Genomic DNA, 18,942 nt, shown 5'->3' with positions numbered 1-18,942 from the left:
TTACAGTTTTAGAAAATGTTCTGGTAATTAGGAACCTAGCTCTGGAGCCAGACAACCTAGGTTTAGATTCTGACTGCCGCTTACTAACTTGGGCACGTCTATTCCTGCTCTGCAAAGTGGAGAGAATAGTATTTTCCTCGGGGTTGTTGTGGGGATTATATGTGTTAATACACTTAAAGTGTTTAGTTGCTTGTGGTAAGTGCTCCGTAAATGTTAGCTTTGTTATCACTGCACATCTGCCACACCCTTCGTAGATGATAGGGTTCTTTTGGCTGGGGATCTGACCTTTTATAAATCGTCCTCTGTGTCTTGCTCTTACTAAGTATTCCACAAATGTTGGAGTAAGTTCATTTAGTGTTTCATGAGAAAACAGTGCCGTAGCCTCCATTGATAATACGATAAATCTTAAAATGAATTTTCCATTCCAAGTAATAAACACAAACCAAAGAACTTTGGGTAACACCTGTTGACCTTTTATATCATCTACTTACTTTTTAAATTTCTTTTTAAAAAAAATATTTTTGGGCTGGAGAGATGGCTTAGCAGTTAAGGTGCTTACCTACAAAGCCAAAGGACCCAGGTTCCATTCTCCAGGACCCACATAAGCCAGATGCACAAGGTGGCACATGTGTCTGGAGTTTGACTGCAGTGGCTGGAGGCCCTGACGCCCCCATTCTCTCTCTCAAATAAATAAAAATAAAAATAATTTTTAATTTACTTATTTACTTGCAATGAACTCCAGATGCATGTGCTACTTTGTGCATTCAGTTTTACATGAGCAGAGGGGAATCAAACCTGAGTAGTTAGACTTTGCAGGCACTTGCCTAAACAGCGGAGCCATCTCTCCAGCCCGAGTGTCTACTTCTTTTCAGAAACATTGCCTCTGGTTTTCAAGGTAACCATCTAAGATGTTCCACTAGCATGTTCCTCCAATAATGGCAAGTTAACACCAAAGGTCAAATGACAATGAACTTGCAGTTCTTCAGAAGTCAGAGCCTGAGGGTAACTGTGGAGAGGGGTGCTCTGCAACCTAGCCTTCCAATAATTCGATTTAGAAGTATGAGCTTCACATCATTGGTCCACAATATCATGGTCATTCCCTGCGTCATTCCCGGGAGAAAAACAGCTCTAGGTTACCTAAACACTGTCAACTTGACAAAGACCAAATAAATATTTATTGACAGCCTAAACAGATCCATGATAAGGCCAATGTTGATAGGGACAAAGAAGAAAGTGTCCTACAGTTTTTCACATGTTGCCAAAAAAAAATTTTAGAGGACTGAAAAGTATGGGGAGGAAGACTTATATGTTACATGGGATCCATGTCTCCAATTTGTTTTTTCTTCAGGAATATGAGGTTCTGGGAGGTTAAGTTCAGTACTGTTCTGTCTTGAACCCTGCAGGCTGTCTCCTAAGTAAAAGCTAATCTTGGAATAAACAAAATACCTTACAGGTCATTGCTAATTTTAACACTTTGACTTAGAATTGACTCAACCCTGCCCCCTTGCTGAAGAGATCCTTCGCACAAAGCTTAGTTGGGAACTGAACACTGCAGGCAGGTAGCAGCCAGCAAAGTGAGTGTCCAGAGAAAGGCACTGGTATTCTCCCTGCCTCCCGGCTTGACTCTGTTCAAAGATTCTTCCTACCACCCCCTTCTGACTTTTTCTCTTTTCTTCAAAAGAACTGGAGGGGAGAAACTGGTAAGCTGAAGCAACAGTCATATCTGGAATGGATTGTTTAGAAGGTTCTCTCTTGGAAACCTGAAACGTTCAGTATCTGGCAGAGCACAACTGCCTGGTCCTCTAAACAAAGCCACACCTGCTTATTTTACTCATTCTTGCCTTTGAGGACCCAAGAGATCTAAACTTAGGAGTTTATCACCCTTTGCACTCAAACACAAAATGCTTGGCATGGTTATATCTGGATATATGCTGTCACTAAAGGTAAGATATTATTTACACGCTGAGTTGTGTGATGAACAAATATTTCTCCATAAGCCAAAACTGTAAGAGGAGATGTGTTCAAGGAGCACTGCGAGCAGAATGGTGGGTTAGATAAGCACCAAGCCCCCTAAAGGGGTGCTGTTCTCCAACTGTAATGGGTTATTTTGTTAGGAGTGTGACCATTTTACAAGTTCTCCTCCCTCAAATTAACTAGCTTATGTTCGAGTTTGCCTTGGTGGAATCCTAGCTTTTTGTTTTATTTCCCCTAAATCCTCTCTGTCTCTCTCCTTTATATGTAACTCCTCCCCCAGCACACTCTTACCCTCCACTACCTCAGAGTTTCCACCAAACAAGGGTGTCTTGCTGTTTCTTATCTCATAGAAGCGCATTCCCAGTGAGTCCTGGAGCAGACAAGGTCTAAGGTTAGCTCTTTGAATTGGGCACCCACATGTGCTGATATTATTTTAAGCTCCTAAAACTTTTGTATACCAAAGACATCAACAAGACTGAGTACTAGTGCTGTGAATGGTATCATCTACTTGTTGACTATAATTAAGTTCCACAGCACCATTTAGAAACTGTTGTGCTATATAATTTTTGTACTTAAGAAGCAATATAGTATAACAGTTAAAAGCCTGACCTCTGGAACTGGATTTCCTCTGTATGTCTCACTTTCCTTGCCTGTAATATGAAGATAATAATAGTTCTGCCTCGTGGGGTTGCTGTGAAGATTAGATTACTTAGTGTAATTAAATGATTTCATGTAAAAACTTCTTGAGTTGTATCTCTCAGGAAGTACTCCACCAGTCAGTGTTAATGAGGTTCATCAACATCGCAGACATTGTTTGCAAACACTTTGCTTTGAGATTCATTAGCTTTTTCACTGAATAATGATCAGCAAAGTAGAATAATATAAGAATCTAATTCTGCCTTTGGCCCTCACTAGTTCTGAAGCTTGAGCAAGTTACTTAATATGCCTGAGTTTTTACTGCTCTTATCTTTGAATTGTAATAGATAGCGATGCACGCATTTAACACAGCCGTAGAAGTTATTATTATTGTCATACAGATTACACTTTAGTCCCTAGGCAGCTGTAAGGTAATGGTTGGGATCTCTTTGAAGTCTGTTTGATCTGGCCTCTTGCAGACATGCACTCTGAGATATTTTTTAAGTGGAAAAGAGACCAGGTGTGATGGTGCATGTCTATAATCCCAGTTCTCAGGAGGCTAGAGCAGAGTTTGAGGTCAGCCTGAGCTATACAAATGAGTCCAAAAGCCTTTCTAGAGATCTGTAAATATCAAAGAAATTTAAAGGAAACAAAACAACATATTAAACAACTGAAATGCAAATATTCCAAAATTAGTCTATTTCTTTTGTGTTTTTTTCTTTTCTTTTTCTCTTTCATTTTTTTAGACAGGGTCTCAACCTAAGTTGGCCTCAGATGACCCTGAACTTCTGATCCTCTTTCCTATACCTCTTGAATGCTGGGATTAATGCTGTGTACCACCATACCTGGTTTTATGTGGTACTGGGGATCAAACCCATAGATTCATGCATGCTAGGTTAGCCTTTTACCAACTGAACTACATCCCAGACTGCCTTTTGATTTTTACATTATTGTGCTCTGCAGGATAGAGAGTGTTTTAGAAATGCCTTTCCACTATTCTCTCAACATTTGGGAGCAACTGTCATCTTCTCTCAAAAAAGCATAAAGGGCTGGAGAGATGGCTTAGGAGTTAAGGCACTTGCCTGTGAAGCCTAAGGACTCATGTTCAACTCTCCAGGTCCCAGGTAAGTCAGACACACAGTGATGCAAGCATGCAATGTCGTACATGCACACAAGGGGGTGCACGTGTCTGGATTTTGATTGCAGTGACTGGAGACCCTAGTGTGTCAATTCTCCACCCCACCCCCTCTGCCCCTCTCTCATAAAAAGGCCAGTCTGTTGGGCTTGCCTCAAAAAAAAAAAAAAAAAAAAAAAAAAAAGAGTTTCAAAAAAGTACTCCAAATAACTGAAGAATGAGAAGACTACAGATCTTAGAAGAAATGTTTGTCACTTTGCCCTGTTTCTTCCTAAATACATTATAGATAATATCTTATTGCTGAAGTAATGTTTTAAGTTTCACCCCACACCTCTACCCAAGTTGTGATGTCCTTTTATGTGTTTTTTGTTGTTGTTGTTGTTGTTTTTGGTTTTTTAAGGTAGGGTCTCACTTTGGCCCAGGCTGACCTGGAATTCACTATGTAGTCTCAGGTTGGCCTTGAACTCACAGCAGTCCTCCTACCTCTGCCTCCCGAGTGCTGGGATTAAAGGCATGCACCACCACACCCAGCCGTGATGCCCTTTTAAAATAATTTCCACTGCCAACTGTTGCAGTCAGGTTCACATTGCTGGCAGAAAACACTGAACCAAGAGCAGCTTGTGGGAAAAGGGGTTTATTTTGGCTTATAAACTCACAGGGAAGCTCTATGATGGCAGGAGAAAATGATGGCATGAGCAGAGGGTGGACATCACCTTTTGGCCAACATCAGATGGACCACAGCAACAAGAGAGTGTGCCAAACATTGGCAAGAGGAAGCTGGCTATAACACCCACGAGCCCATCCCCAGCAATAGGCTGCCTCCAGGAGGCTTTAATTCCCAAATCAGCTGAGGACCTAGAATTCAGAACACCTAAGTGTATGGGGGACACCTGAATCAAACCACCATACAAACTTTCATAGATACCATAATCCCTTCCCACTGCCCTCCATTTTCCCTCCTCCCCTAGATCCTCCTCCACTGAATCCCTTCTTTCCATGTAAGTCCTCCCCCCCCCCCGCATGAGGTAGACTCTCACCCTAGCCCAGGCTGACCTGGAATTCAAAATTTAGTCTCAGATTGACCTTCACTCACAACTATCCTCCTACCTCAATCATCCAAGTGCTGAGATTAAAGGCATGTGGCACCATGCTCTGCCCTTAAGATGATTGATTGATGGATGGATGGATGGATGGATGGATGGATGGATGGATGGACGGACAGACAGACACATAGATAGATAGATAGATAGATAGATAGATAGATAGATAGATAGATAGATAGATAGATAGATAGATAGATAGAGATGTTATTTTTATTTATTTGAGAGAGAGAGAAGCAGAGATATATAGAGAGAATGGGCACACTAGGGCCTCCAGCTGCTGCAAACAAACTCCAGACACATATGCCTCCTTGTGCATCTGGCTTACATGGGTCCTGGGGAATCGAACCTAGGTTCTTTGGCTTTGCAGGCAAGTGCCTTAACCACTAAGCCATTTCCCCAGCTCCCCCACCCCCAAATTCTACACTTTGATTCAAGGTGAATGCAAATAAAAAGATAAATAACAGAGCAAAGTCAATGAGTTTGCCAAGGACACAGTGTCTTTTAAGTAACTCCTAAAGGAATAGTTTACTGCAATGAAATAGGTTGCCCTGCCCTGCTGCTCAGAGCTAGAGGGGATTTATTTCTGACATTCCAACATCCAACAGTAGAGGGCAGCACTGACCTTTTGCAAAATATTGAGTGGAGTTATGATCATGACATACTGTCTGTACTTGTGGAAGTTTTCAATAAAGTTTTTAAAAATGTTAAGTGTTCAAGAAGGAAGGTAACTGTGAAACTCCTGACCTGCACCGCATTGATCTTTAGCATATTTGTTCCTTTAAAATTTATTTTTCTTATTGTTTATGTGATTTTATAGGAAGAATGTCAGAGTGTTATATCACCTTGTATTAGTAGTAGACCCAATAATTGGTGAAAAACACAAAAGTTTTAGGTGCTCCTTTCAGGACACTGGTTCTGTGTGGCAAAGGTAATCATTAGCTTGACCCTAAGGTGATCGGCCGTGCTGCACGGAAGTCTGCCTATGAAGTAGTCTCATGTGGTTTTTTAAACGTAAGTCACACAGTTGTAGCTCTGATGACCTCTGTATTCTCATTCACAGCCTTTGTTCTGCCATCCTTAGTTCCTTTCCGTCAATCCTGGGTCAGATCAGAGCAATCCCAAGTGCAGCACATTTACTATGACCTCAAGGGATGATGTTAGAGCTGGTACAGAACGTCTTCTCTGGAGCTGTGGTTGACTAAATGGCTGTATGGAAAGAGCAGTGAAATTGAAGCCTTGTTGCTAGTCTATTCATTCTATCACACTATGATTTGAATTTCCCTAACCATTAAGTAGCAAGAAAGAAAATCTGTGAGTTTGAATAAAAGTTACTTAATATTCTTTGACAGGAGGACAGAGAAGAGAATAATCCTAATTTTAGCAAACATAACCAAAATATTCCTAGCACATTTGGGTTCTATTTAACCCTGAAGGCATTTCTGACAGTGGTTCTTCAATGCCAGCCTCAAGAAATAAAATCTGGAAAGAACTGAGTCTGGTTCCTAACTCTGCCTTGTAAATTTGGGTGAATTGTAACCTCAGAGTCTTTGCTCATTTGTTAAGTAGAATGACCTCCTGGACTTACTAAGAGGACAAATTTAGAAATAAATATTAAACAGCTTTGAAATCTATTTAAGAACCAACAAATATTTCTAATAGTTCTGTTCTATAGCCTAAATAGATTCCTACCTGTTCTAAACTCTTCCACAACAGCAAAATATTTATACATAATTGAAACACAAGTATTTTTGATTGATTAAAAACAATCTACAATGCAAAATTACCTTGCTGTGGTTAACAACGTAATACAATATTTTCCATCTTAATCATTTTAAGTATTCTCTCAGTTGTATCAGTCATGTGCACATTGTTATGGATAGTTCTCTAGAATCTATTCATCCAGAATTAACTTTTAATAACTCTTTCACATCATCAGTACCTGGTCCCCAAGGAGAATCTTTAGAAATTGAGCAAAATAAGAAGAACACATAGGGGTTTCACTGTGTGGTGATGGAGGTGTGGAAGCAGGTCAACAGAAGACTTCCCCTCTGCTTTAAATCTAGCCTTCCCTACTAGAGAGTCTGTCCTGTGCTCCATCTGGCCTGTAGATCAGCCATTTTTTATAAACCTGGAAGAAGTGCCAGATAATGAGGTACTTCTGGAAAGTGCTTTCATGAATCATGTACGTCTAGCATATAAGGGAACAGTTATGTGAAGAGAACCATCAGGTTGAAAACATAAATTCACTTGGTAATTATTTGATTTTTCAGTATACCTAAATTTTTTTATTTATTGAAAACATGGAAATTTTATATATATATATATATATGTATATATATATATATATATATATATACACATACATACATACATACACACACACACATACATACACACACACATATGTATATAATATGTATGTGTGTGTGTGTGTGTGTACATTATTGCTGTCGCAGTAATGGTTTTATTTTTATATATCATTGTGTCTTTATTTCGTTTTATTTAGCTAGTATTTTGAGGACTGGATCAAATAAGAAAATTATTCTAGAAAAGAGCCATAGACAGACATGCTCCTGGAGCTGTCTCAGAATTGCATAACTGCATTTAACTCTCAGAGCATGCTTTGAGAAACAAGGCTCCTCTGCAAGCACAGAGCTTCACCTAATAGTGTGACTACCAATGATCATATCAATTTCATTTGGGATTCTAAAATAATGGTTTCTTCTTTCTGTAAGCACACACATAATACCAAGATTGATACAAGATTTAAATATTTTAAGTATGGAGAGATGGCTCAGAGGCTAACGATACTTGCTTACAAAGCTTGCTGGCCCTGGTACAGCCCAAGTTCAATTCTCCAGCACTGACATGAGCCATTTGCAGGCCAGATTCATTTTCAGTGGCAAGAGACTATGTCTCAAAAGAGGGTAGCTCACAGATAACTCCCCTGACCTTCACATGTGCACCCATACATATACATGCATGCACACACACATAAGTAAATACAATTTTTAAAGATTTGAATATCTTAATTTTTAAATTTTATTTAGTTGAGAGAAAGAATGGGTGTGACAGGGCCTTCAGCCACTGAAAATGAACTCCAAACATATGTGCCACCTAGTGCATCTGGTTTATGTGGGTCCTAGGGAATCAAACCTGGGTCCTTTGGCTTAGCAGGCAAGCATCTTAACCACTAAGCAATCTCTCCAGCCCCAAATTTGAATATCTTACACCACAAAGAAAATATGGAGAATAGTGGTACAGTGGTGAGTACAGCTGCCTTCCAAAATACGGAGCCTAACAGTTTTTGAAACACAATTAAAGTGTAGTACACTTTCCTAGTCACCACTTAATCTTAGAAACCATTAATACAATAAACAATGGTGGCGACAGACATCATAATAAAAAGGCAGTGGTGTGAAAGGGTACGTGCCCCAAGCTACTCAGTCACGCTCCACACTCAGAGCTTCGCTGTAGTGACAAGTAAGTTAAAGACATGATCAGATCAAGTTTTCATTGAAAACTAACAGGCTTGAAAAAGACTTCCTAAGAATACAAAATTAAAATAGTTTTCTGACCATGATAATTAGGTAGAGCAGAGAACTTAATATAATAGTTCTCCCAAGCACTATACATAGAGTAATAAAAATCTCAGAAACTATTTTTTAACAAAGTTAATGTTGCATGGTATAATTTAGAGCTGATCTGAAAATGAGGCAGCTATTAAAATTGCTTTCTAAGAAAGAGATATTTAAAAACATAAATCGCAAGGTGCTTTATCTCAGGACCTAGAATAGCTCCTGCCATCATTAAGAAATGTGGGCTGAGAGCATAAATAAGGATGAGAGTACCATCAAAATTCCTCATGAACTGATGCAAATCTGCCCAGTGATTAGTGCTTACCACCCAGCCACACGGCCAATCACTTCTTCCCTGGAGCCTGTTAGTTCTTGGTGACTGCTGCAGACATTACAGGGCTTTATTTAGTTGGGAACATTTATGTGGTGCTTACTCCCCTCCAGGTGCAGCTAAGGGCTTTACAAACACTAGCTCGTTGGAACTGTGTAACAACTGAAGTCAGAGGTCTTAGTATCTCATTTAACGGATGAGGCTTAAGTTAAGGCAAAAAGCAATTAAGAAATTCATCCACATTGACCAGCTAGTCAAAATAACAGGGATATGAACCCAGACAATCCGGTTCCAGTATCCCCCACACTCTTGTGTCAGGCTGTTTTCCACATGATTCCTTCTTGGAATTTTTCAGACAATCCAACCTACTCCCAAATGTTCTGATTCAGTGGGTCAAGGTGCAGATTAAGCATATGTAATTTTTTAATGTTCTTTAAAGTGAATCTAACATACTTCCAGGATTGAGGACAGTCAAGAGCAGAACAAAAAGATAAGCAGAGGAGACACCATGTAAACAACTGTAGTAATGATAATGAAGTTGAGCCTTGCCACAGACCATGTAATTCTACCTCTAGAAATCTATCCTGCCAAAATATGTATACAACATAAATGTGCTAGAGGCTCATTACAACACTGTTTGCAATGGAAAACATATTGGAGTCAATTTTACTGTCTACCAATTAATGAGTGGGCCTACCAGAAGGGCTCCTTCATATAATGCAACATTGTGCTCATGTGAAATGCATGGAAATATCTCCAACATACATATGATTAAACAAACAAAACACAATTATTTAACAAATGTGATATATGATCTCTTTCATTTTTGGAAAACAGAAGTGTGTATATATATACATGCATGAGTATGTAAATGTTTAGAAAGATCACTGAAGGATATGCAGCAAACTGTTGACAATGGTTATCCCTGGGAATTGGAATGGGAGGGAAAGGCTCATTCTGCCGTACAGACTTCTCAGTATTTTACAAGAAGATGTCCATGTACTAGTATAACAATTGAAAACACACTCCAGAGTTGTTTGCTGCCATACCATCTGTAATCATGAATAAAAGACTATTTAAAGTAATTTTTAGTTTAATATAATACCAAATGCAGCAAATATATGGTCAGCTTACAAAAATAAGGCAAATCAAGCCAGGTGTGGTGGCTCATACCTTTAATCCCAGCAGAAGGTTGAGGTAGAAGAATCACAGTGAGTTTGAGGGCCAGCCTGGGCAATAGAATGAGTTCCAGGTCAACTTGGGCTACATGAGGCCCTGTTTCAAAAAGAAAAGGACAAATATGTATCTATTTAAAATAAAAGGAACTGGAGAGATGGTTTAGCAGTTAAGGCGCTTGCCTGTGAAGCCTAAGGACCCAGCCTCAACTCTCCAGGTCCCTACCTAAGCCAGATGTACAAGGTGGTACATGCATCTAGAATTTGTGTCAGTGGACGGAAGCCCTGGTGTGCCCATTCTGTCCCCCCCCCCACCTGCCATCTGTCTCAAATAAAAATAAATTTAAAAGAAAACGAAAGCTGCCAAAGCATCCCTAAGTTTTATCATCAACCTTATTGCTCTGGACCATGGGTTATTGCAATTCTCTGGCCTCTCTAGATGCCGTCATGGTCAACATTATGCCTGCACTGACTTTGACCGTTTCCCTGCTCCCTCCTACCACTCACTCATTTGAGCTGACTCAGCTTCTAGAAGGATCTCTACAACTGTACTTTCAAATCTTTCCAGGAACATAAGGCCACCTACAACCCAGCCTGGCTGAGTGGTTCTCCCCCATTTAGGAAGATGAGGAAAGTAGGTGGATTAAGCTGCCATGGGAAGGATCTGTATCCTGTCTAGAGCAAGATTCCACTCGTTGGCTGCACTGGCTGATAGCTCTTCCCCTGTGGAGGCATGAGTAAGCACTGGCAGTGCAGAAGAGAAAAGTTATTTAGGAGTCTGCACCTCTCAGCCCCAATCCACTTATTTTTCTCTGAGAAAAAAAAAAAAAGTATTTCACCCTAATAGCATTGGAACAAAGTCAGAACTGAGGCAGACCTGAAGGGAGGGAGGCTTCCCGCCCCTGCAGGGGCCCCACCAGCAGCTCATTAGAAACTGTCCCTCTCCCTCTCCAGCTTCCCTTTTATTTCTTCAAGTTTCAGTGCTTGACGGAGCTTGACAGGAAAACTAAGGTGGTGACATCCCCCAGGGCAGCGGAGTCCTGCTCGTTTATCTTTGTTGGACAGTTAAGGAGAGTAGATGTCACCTACAAAACACATCACTCACCTGAGCCAAGTATGCCAGGACAGCCCTGTCACCCTCAAAGGATCCAATGGGAAGAAACCAAACCAGAAATCTGCCACAGTTGAGATTTCTTGCAAAAGACGGCCCCTGAAAACCAAGTGTCCATTTTAGTTGTCCTCAAAAATGCCAAATAACTCAATCAAAGGGAGGCTTGACTTCCAGAATTCTCTGTAAATCATACTTTTCAGCTGGCCTTTGAGGGCTGGTGGCCATTTAAGTTCTAAGAAGTCAGTCATGCAAATCTGGGCCTTTAACTTTGCCACTTGACCAGTAGTGGAATATAAGAAAACGCAAACCCCTGTCCCATGCCAGACAGCGCAGCTGGGGCACGGGTATCTTCATGTCTTCCCAACTCAGCCTTCCCTCCTTGTTCTTCAATTTTAACAAGCCCTGGAAAGATTGGAGAAGCCTGTTTAAAATGCAGATCCTGATTAAGAAGGTGACGGGGGGGGGGGGGGAGGGGGCTGGAGAGATGGCTTAGCGGTTAAGTGCTTGCCTGTGAAGCCTAAGGACCCCGGTTCGAGGCTCGATTCCCCAGGACCCACGTTAGCCAGATGCACAAGGGGGCGCACGCGTCTGGAGTTCGTTAGCAGTGGCTGGAAGCCCTGGCGCGCCCATTCTCTCTCACTCTCTCTCTCTGTCTCTTTCTCTCTCTGTCACACCAAATAAATAAATAAAAATGAACAAAAAAATTTAAAAAAAAAGGTGACGGGGCCAAGGAATCAGAAATCTAACAAACTCTCCAACTGATTTTGGATGCAGGTGATCCTGAACCCTGTTAGATGTACCACCTTTGCCTGCTGGTACCCAAAGGTAGCACCTGTAGCAAGGTCCTTCCCCTGAAGGTAACAACAGTCTCCAGAGACCCCTCCCAGCAGCAGAGGTATCTCCCAGAGACTTCTGGTGCAAGTTTCCTAGAGTTCTCTCTAGAAGGCAATTCCCAATGAAGTCCCTGCTGCCATATAGTTTTGTCATGGTGTTTGCTGATTTTAACCAAATTTTTGCCTAATTTCTTCCATATTCTGAGACCCAGCACCCTACTAGTGTGGTTTGGACAACGCACTCTTGGCAAATGCTAGGGCCTGAAGCACAGACTTTCAAACTTTGTGAGTCCAGTAGCACCTTCAGAGCTTGTGAAAGTTGTTGCTGAAACTATCCAAGTCCAAAAGGCTTGGAATTTAGGCATAAATGGCAGAGGTGTGTTTTCTTATGTTTCTGCAGTGGGGTGTGGGTTACCAGTAAATAGAGTCCATGGCAGCGTGGTTGCTATTCTTCCTGGAGCTTCTAGGGCGAGTTCTTCCCTCCTTTATCTAGGTTGGGGAGGCCCCTGAATTCTTGGGCTCATGGATCCTTTCTCCATCTTCCTGGCCAGCAACACCAAGCCAGGCCTTCCTATACCTCATCACTCAGACCAGTCTGTGTCTCTCATACACTTTAAGAACTGTTGGGCTTAACATGATCTAGAGAGTCTATGATGGAGTCTCTATTTAGTGTCAGATGATTAACGACCTTAACCAATTTTTTAGTAGTGTGTGTGTGTGTGTGTGTGTGTGTGTGCGCGCGCGCGCACGCGTGCAGTGTATGCATGTGCATGTGCATGTGCAGATGTTACATACCCTGTGCACACAGGTACAGAGGCCAGAGGAGGACAGCAGGGATCATTCTCTATCATGCTCTCATCTTAATTTCCTTGAGACAGCATCTCTCACTGAACCTGGAGCTCAGCTGTTTTGTTTGCTGTTAGACTGGCTGATCAGTGAGACCCCGAGATCCTCCTGTTTCTGCTTCCCTCGGTGCTGGAATTCCAGACATGTGCAGCCATGCCTAGCATTTCATGTGGGTGTTAGAGATGGAAGTTAGAACGTCATGCATGCACAGCAAGCACTCTTACCTGCTCGGCCACCCTCCTGGCTCCTTTAACCACATATTTTATTAGCTCCCAGACCTTAGTTTGCATCGGAATTATCAGTGGTGTGGTAAAATTCCATAGACTCTGGCCCCATCCCAGACCACCTCTGGGACAGAAGCAGTTCACTAAGCTACCAGAGACTGCTCTTGCAAGCCAAAGTTTAAGAACTCCACCTTAAAAACCCCCAAAATCAGAGCAATAATATTATCTTTAAAATCTTATATTGCAAAAACTGAACCCTTAAACTTTATTAATATAAAATATGAAAATATGATTGCTTATTCTCTTAATATACCCAATAATTTTGCCCAAGCATTCAAATAGGTTCTAGAGGGGAAAGCTACAAGAATATCTGACTTTCCAAGTAAAATTCTGCACTCAAAATTCTAAACTGTTGCCATTGTTTAGAAATAGGGTGTCAAATCATAGCCCACCTGGCCTCAAACTCAACACAATTCCCCTATTTCGCCCTCAGTGCTAGAATTACAGGTTTAAGCCACCATGACTGACAAAAATCGAAGCTTTTAAAACTAATTAGTTTCCTTTTTACCATTTTAAAGATTAGAATGGTAACAATAATGAATACTTATTAGGCTTTTACTGGGTGCTAGATGCTATTATCATCACTTTCTTTTTTTTTTTGTTTGTTTATTTTCATTTATTTGAAAGTGACAGAGAGACAAAGAGGCAGATAGAGAGAAAGAGAGAGAATGGGCGCGCCAGGGCTTCCAGCCACTGCAAACGAACTCCAGACGCGTGCGCCCCCTTGTGCATCTGGTAACGTGGGTCCTGGTGAATAGAGCCTCGAACAGGGGTCCTTAGGCTTCACAGGCAAGCGCTTAACCGCTAAGCCACCTCTCCAGCCCTATTATCATCACTTTCAATGGGCTCACAGAGGAGAAAACTGAAGCACAGAGAAATTAACTCACCAAGCTTTACATAACTGTTAAATAGTGGAGTTAAGACCTGAACCCAAAACCCAACTCTAAGCCATTGTTACGTTGCTCATATTAATACTAACAGATGTCCATTATGAGATGTTGGGCCTATCTGTATTAGGGATTGTGCTCTAAATGGACAGAAACAAGATAGCACTCTCCGTGCCTTTATGTGTCCCGTAATGTAGTGTACAATCTTCCAGTCATGTAAACAGGCAATTAGCTGCAACATGAGGACATGAAGTTGCAGGTGCTAACACACCATCCGAGGCAAGGAGGACCACGGGGGGGGGGGGGAGGACTCTCAGGGAAACTCAGGTCTAAGGTGAGATCTAAAGATGTGTTTGAGTTAGCTAAAAGAACAGGAGAAAAGGCAAAAGAGAGGGGCACTGGGAAGATGGCTCAGCAGTTAAAGACACTTGTAAAGCCTGCAGGTTTGGGTTCAGTTCCCCAGCCATCTATGTAAGCCAGGCTCTCACGCACGCGTGCACACATGGACACACACACACACAGACACACGTGTTACAAGTATCTGGCATTCACTTCCAGAAGCAGAGGAAAGAGAGAAGGTGTGAGCAGTGAAACTAGAAAGACACTCTAGGACAAGGCTTGAAGGGCCTTAGCATGTAAGGGTTTTACCCTGAGGACAACAGGAAGTCATGAAGGTGGAGGGCAAAGCCAGTAGGTGGGAGAGAGATTTGGCCTGATCCACAGACCCGTATGTCATGGTCATTCCATGGTGACTGGGCCATGGGAAGAGAGGAGAGATCCTGAGACAGCAATCTGGGGAACAGCAGCATTTTGAAGATGGAAAGCGAAGGAGGAGCTCCCAAAGGAGACCAGAAGAAGACCGAGTAAAGCGATGATGAGATAACGAACATCCCGAGATTACATAACTAGTAAGTGACAACCGCAGAGTTTGAACTCTCTGCTATTTGAAAGCCACACTCGACCTCAATATCTCTTGGATATAGTTTTCCCTTAGTAGCTAAAATTCTAGCTGATAGGAAAATACCTATTTCTCCAGGAGTTCATTTCTATATCTGTAACAGAAATCTGTTAAGGAATTTGTTTAATGCATCCTTTAGTTGCACTGACAGAGCAAAGTGAAACGCTTCTGGCTGTCTCCTTATCTGTCTTCTGTGTGCCCTGCCATGTCTTTTGTTTGGCTGAGAGTGTCCCCTAGGGAATATTGTCCATTAACAAGTGCTTGACACTTCCCTTCAAAAGTCCTCTTGTGGGCTGGAGAAATGGCTTAGTGGTTAAGGGTTTGCCTGTGAAGCCTAAGGACCCGGGTTCGAGGCTCAATTCCCCAGGACCCATGTTAGCCAGATGCACAAGGGGGCACATGCATCTGGAGTTCATTTGCAGTGACTGGAGGCCCTGGTGTGCCCATTCTCTCTCTCTCTCTCTCTCTGTCACTCTCAAATAAATAAATAAAAATGAACCAGAAGTCCTCTTGTATGGCACAAGGGGATCTAAGCCAATCCAGGGTAACCACAATTTCCTAAGGAGCAGACTAAACGTTAGTCATGATTTTGCTCCGTATCATATTAACATGTCTGTCTTTTTCACAAGACAGATTAAGGAACACTGCAGCATCTGTTGTTTATTGTTTATATTTGAAAAGAAATTACCACTCTAAGTATGTATAACTATATGCAAGATGTAAAGCATCTCAGAAGTACGATATAAAAATTAAGTTATTAAATTTCCCTTCTACCTGTCTCCACACCCTACTCATTACCTATAACCTTATTAACATTTCCAGCACTACCCATTGTCAGCAACTTGGTATACAACCTTAAGTGCACTTTTCTACACACATATAAATATCTAAATGCATTTCTAAGTAAAAAGAATCATATTTTCTATATTTTGAGATTTTCTTAGCCGATAAGCTAGTTTAATTATTTTTTTTTCAGTTAGCATACAAAGTAATGGGTTTCTTGATGACCTTTTCATACATATGTGTCCTTATATTTTATTCTTAATTTTGCCTTGGTGGGTGCTGGGGTCTGAACCCAGAACCTTGCACCTTCCAAACACTCTGCCACCGAGTCACGCTCCTAGCCTGAGACATTTTTCTTAATCTGTGGGGTGGCCAAGCTTCTCATGTCAGGCTACATAACTTTACCGAACACACTCTGTCCACAGTCTGGAGAACCCCTCACTGCTTTAACCAATCCTCTGTTGTGTCCCTTTGTATTGTTTCTGAGATACTTGGGCCTGTTTGTGGATAAGGAGCCCAGAAGAATGTTGTTGGTGCTGAATTTTGGAGTGTGACTTTGCCATTTGTCCCTACCTTCTTGTGAGCTTTGTCGCTGTCCCCTCGGCTGCCCCTCTACACTTGCTGCTACTCAGCATAAGGTATGTTTGTTGTTTTAAAACTCTCCTTACAGGGCTGGAGAGAGGGCTTAGCGGTTAAGCGCTCGCCTGTGAAGCCTAAGGATCCCGGTTCAAGGCTCGACTCCCCAGGACCCACGTTAGCCAGATACACAAGAGGACACACGTGCCTGGAGTTCGTTTGCAGTGGCTGGAGGCCCTGGCACGCCCATTCTCTCCCTCTCTCTCTCTCTCTCTCTCTCTCTGCCTCTTTGTCTGTCGCTCTCAAATAAATAAATAAAATAAAATAAAATAAAAACTCTCCTTACAGAAACTAGGACTCTAAGGATGTAAGTTCAACAAATAACCAAATGATTGTTCTAACTTTACAGTCATTCTAGAGGATTTAGGAGGCACTGGCAGAAGGTCTCTTGTTATCTAAGAATCAGCCTAAAAACTTCTAGTCAAATTTGAATTGTTCTTTTCATTTCCTTTGAAAGTACGTTTTAGCTATATACTGACTGAACGTATTTCAACCAAAGGCATAGCTTATACCCTCAAAGTGCTGGCAGTCTCCCAAAATCTGCTAGGGAGACAAAATTAGCATTGGGGAAGCAATTAGAGAGCAGATGAGCACTCAATTATGAGCTTCAAGTCCCTGGGCAATAGTGAGAGGAAGACAGGGCTCAGGGCTCAGGGGTGCTCTGCCTCCAAGACGAAAGTGGAACTTGAGCGAGAGCCACTATTCTGAGACTGAAGGGGGGGGGCGCTTTCCAAGTACTGGTAACTAGGGTGAGATTCTCATGCCTGCTTATTATCTGACATATTTTAAGCTTCTGGTTACATCTATGGGAAGGTAAACTTGAGGGCATAGATTCTTACCTTACTCATTGTTCACTGCTGGATGCCCAGTTCAACAATGCCTTGTACATGGTGGATTGAAGGGGGGCAGATGGATGAGTAGATAAATGGTCATGCTGGTGTGAAGAGCGGTGTGGAGACGAGCCTGTGTCTCTCTTTTGCTTCTGGCTTACTCTCCACCAGGCAAATGGCGGTGCAGTCCAGAGGCGAGTCAAAGCACAGGAGGCCAGCTGAACTACTGCAAGGCTGGTCCTTTAAGAATTGCAATCAGGGCTGGAGAGATGGCTTAGTGGTTAAGCGCTTGCCAGGGAAGCCTAAGGACCCCGGTTCGAGGCTCGGTTCCCCAGGTCCCACGTTAGCCAGATGCACAAGGGGGCGCACGCGTCTGGAGTTCGTTTGCAGAGGCTGGAAGCCCTGGCGCGCCCATTCTCTCACTCTCCCTCTATCTGTCTTTCTCTCTGTGTCTGTCGCTCTCAAATAAATAAATAAATAAATAAATGAACAAAAAAATATTTTAAAAAAAAAGAAATGCAATCAAAGCTGGGTGAGGTAGCACACGCCTTTAATCCTAGCACCTGGGAGGCAGAGGTAGGAGGACTGCCATGAGTTCAAGGCTAGCCTGAGACTACATAGTGAATTCCAGGTCAGCCTGGGCTGGAGTGAGACCTATCTGGAAAAACAAAACAAAACAAAACAAAAAAGAATTGCTCAAAAAGACAAAAGAGAATTACAATCAAGAACTTTAAGCTGAAATTAAGCTAAAACCCAAACAAATAAAACTTGCATAGACTTCTGAACTATATGCCTTGTTGGTGAACAGGAGAAAGAGATAGAAGGAGAGAGAGAGAGATATTTGTTCTGCCCTTCCCTTGTTAAGAAAATGGAGCATTAGCATTATCATGTCACTTTTATTGCTTACTATGATTGGATTCACTACTTAAACAGATACATCCATTGCTGTCTTGTTGAATCAATGGTCAACCCCAAATTGTTCTGTTTTCACATAAACTTATTTTGTTGGCTTTCCATCCTATATTTGTGTGGTTGGTTATTGGTTATTAATGCTTTGCCTTAATTCTGGTTCAACCTTCATTGATTTGAGATCACCTTTCAGTTTATGCAGTTCATTTAGAACCCTGAACCTATCATCCATCACAGTATTGACACCTCTTCACTCAGGCCGGACGTCTCTGCAGATTGAGGATCTCCAAATCCCCCAAGGATCTGGTTCCCTAAGGAAACTTGGTGAGTTCTAATAGAGAAGAAGTATCTACCAGCTGATACACCACCAGCTATGTGTAAAAGGGAAAGACTGTTTGAAATTAAGACTTAGATACGTAGGGCAAAATTTAAAGGTCTAGGGCAGGAGGGATGGCTTAGCAGTTAAGGCATTTGCCTGCAGAGCCAAAGGACCCAGGTTCGTATTCCCCAGGACTCTCTTTCTCTGTCAAACAAATAAATAAAATATTTAAAAAAAACTTAAAGGTCTAGTTGGGAATAAAAGGACTGCTAGAATTATAGGTTGAGGGAGGCCAAAGTCAGAAACTCCTATATAAACACCAAGAAAGGTTTATCAGGAAAGCCACATTTGAGAAGTAAAGGTGGGGAAAATACTTTGAAAAATGTTGAGGCAGACAGGGAAGAGAAAAGGCATAGTTTTGGTTTATAAGCAAAGCTGAGAGTAGGAAAAGATGAGCAGAAAACTTAGACTGCTAAAGCTTAGGTCCTTGTTAAGCAATCAGATATTAAATTCTCTGAGAATTCTCAGTTCTCAGGAATAAGTCCTACGTTGGTGTTTTACGTCGGTTCTTCTCTGTTATCCACTGCCCAGGGTTCTCATTAGAATCCTGCATC

At 41.8% G+C, this 18,942-nt stretch overlaps 1 long non-coding RNA gene across 1 annotated transcript; it reads left to right on the top strand.

Moving 5' to 3' along the window:
• Positions 1-759: 759 nt before the first annotated feature.
• LOC123456751 lies at positions 760-18,331 on the top strand. The gene is made up of 3 exons (XR_006634647.1): positions 760-1,943; positions 3,574-3,734; positions 18,203-18,331. It is a non-coding gene; the product is annotated as an uncharacterized LOC123456751 (long non-coding RNA).
• The last annotated feature ends 611 nt before the right edge of the window (positions 18,332-18,942 follow it).

Source organism: Jaculus jaculus, chromosome 1, assembly GCF_020740685.1.
Source record: "Jaculus jaculus isolate mJacJac1 chromosome 1, mJacJac1.mat.Y.cur, whole genome shotgun sequence".
NCBI classification, from domain to species: Eukaryota; Metazoa; Chordata; class Mammalia; order Rodentia; family Dipodidae; genus Jaculus; species Jaculus jaculus.
This window is presented reverse-complemented; position numbering and strand designations above follow the sequence as displayed.